We start from the raw sequence: 2,694 nt of genomic DNA, 5'->3' as shown, positions 1-2,694 counted from the left end.
CCTGTATAAGTTCTGCAAGGCTGTGATTGCTGTGTTTGGCCCTGAGTACTTGAGAGAGCCGACAGCTGCAGATACAGCCCGTTTGTTGGCGATGAATGCTAGCAGGGGCTTCCCGGGGATGCTTGGCAGCATAGACTACATGCACTGGGAGTGGAAGAATTGCCCTTCTGCTTGGCAAGGGCAGTATAAGGGACATGTCAGGGCGCGCAGAATCATACTAGAGGCCGTGGCGTCTCAAGATCTCTGGATCTGGCACTCTTTCTTTGGCATGGCTGGATCACACAATGATATCAACGTGCTTCGGCGCTCGCCAGTGTTTGCTAGGCTTGCCGAAGACAACAGCCCACCGGTGAACTTTACTGTCAACGGCCACAACTACGACAAAGGATACTATTTGGGTGACGGTATCTATCCTCAGTGGACCACTATTGTAAAGACAATACCCAACCCCGTTGGAGAGAAAAGGAAAAGATTTGACAAAGAGCAAGAGAGTGCTAGAAAGGATGTCGAGCGTGCCTTTGGTGTTTTGCAATCTCGATGGGGCATCGTTCGGTATCCTGCTAATACTTGAAGCACGCAGAAAGTATGGGAGGTGATGACTGCTTGTGTGATCATGCATAATATGATCGTAGAAGACGAGCACCCGGAACGTCTGTACGATCAAGGCTTTCAGTTTCAAGGTAAGAATGTTGTGCCTGAGCATGGAGTAGCGGCAACATTTGAGCAGTTCACTCAGTTTCATGAAGACATGCGTGATTGGAAAACTCACGTGCAACTGCAAAATGATTTGGTTGAGTATATGTGGACTCATATTGGCAACCAAGAGATGTATCTTCTTTTATTCGTTCGTAAAACTATGTGAAACATTTTTATTTTTATTTGGCCTGTAAACTATATTATTTATTTGGGCGGACTATTTTGTTTGTTAAATTTTCATTTCACAATATGTTGATTGCAATGCAAAATTGGACGGTTAGCCGGCCATGCCTGCAAATATGAGTCGACGCGTTGGACGCGCTGTCGACCCATATGAAAAATATGGCAGACGCCGGGCGGACGGCCAACCCAAACAAACAAAAAACGGACGAAATCGCCGTCCATTTGAATCGGCCCGTTGAAGTTGCTCTTACTGCTGTTACTTGAAGTTAGGGTGTTCGGACATGAAATTTACTTGCAAGCTAGCCAACAACATGCAAGGCAACACAACAGGTTTAAATAGGGTAGATAGTACAATACATAAGGGTGGTGCAAGTGCAAATCAATGTGTAAGAGTGCTATATATATAAGGCTGTAGAGAGTAGCTTATCACACTCGTCCAACTAGTGACTACCTGTACCTGATGACAAACACGTAGACATGCCCAATATGACTAACCTACCAAACACGTGGACATGCCTCACACAACTACACGTCATAGTGCCAACGAATAGACATGCCAACACGACTAGTGTGCCTTGGGGCCATGTCCACATAGGCAGGCTGCCTCATGGGTCTATTGTTAACCATCGTTGACTTAGCCACATGATGAAATCCATGACATCACAACAATCCACCGATCACTCAGATGGGATACTCAATAACATAACACTCATCGAGCAGAGCATCTCCAGCCGCGTCCTCAATAGACCCTTTCTGAACGTTTTTGTCGCGTCGACGCTCAAAAATTGGCCCAGTCGTAACCCCATGAGCCAGTTTTTTCGTCGGTTTGGGCCGAAACTGACGTCGGCGGACCCAGGCCGAACCCAGCGTGCTGTGGGGCGCCCCGGAGCGAACGGTATTGGCGTGAAAGAGCCGCGGGCCAGCCGCGTCAGCAAGACGACGCCTCGTCTTCCCCCAGAGCGCCTCGGTTTCCCGCAGGAAATCAATGATAAGGCTGACCGCTTCCATTGATTCCTCACGGGTCGGCGTATCACGGCCGGCGCGGCAACGCCTCCCTTCCCGCCAGGCGTACACACGGCACGGGCTATAAATAGTCAGCACGCAATCTGGTAACTGAATGCTTACATGGCCATTGTGGACGCTGCTCAACCTGTGGCCGGTCCCCCCTTGTAAGCCGGTAACGGAACGCTGATATGGCTAGGCTGATGATGTGGATAGCTTGCATGTTAAGAGAAATAAAATAGTGGGGATGAACTATTTAGATATTATAGATTATAGATATGAACACTATTCTTAAAACTACATAAACATTCTAAAATTCATGAACGATTTTTGATAACTACATGGCATTTTTTTAAAGGCACGACCACATAAAATTAGAACATGCCTAAATTGGATTTTAGATGTGTGGCAAGTGATCAGATTACACGTCTGCACGTCTAATTTTTTTTCTTGCTATAGTGAACGGGAGGAGAGCTATTCTTAATGATTTACTCTAGTTGTGCCCTGAGCCTGTGCAATTTTCTCGTTCGTGACTACGTGGCTCAGTAAGGAAAAAAAGGGCACTATGTGGAGTGCTACACGAAGGATATTTTGCTTTGGCTGATCAAAGTACCCATCGCCAAGTGAAGCAAACCGTACAGCGCCGGAGCATTGCGCGACTGCCAGCGTCCTCACCGCGCACGATAGTTGGGCTGTGCCAGCTCATGGGCTTCGTTCGCTAGGCCTATTCTGGGTATCGAAGGAAACTGAAACTGTGACCATGAAACTGGACGGACGAAATTTAATACCACCTTACATATATGTTTTAAATTT

Source organism: Triticum urartu, unplaced genomic scaffold (assembly GCF_003073215.2).
Source record: "Triticum urartu cultivar G1812 unplaced genomic scaffold, Tu2.1 TuUngrouped_contig_6350, whole genome shotgun sequence".
In the NCBI taxonomy this organism is placed as follows: Eukaryota; Viridiplantae; Streptophyta; class Magnoliopsida; order Poales; family Poaceae; genus Triticum; species Triticum urartu.
Note: the sequence above shows the minus strand (reverse complement) of the source record.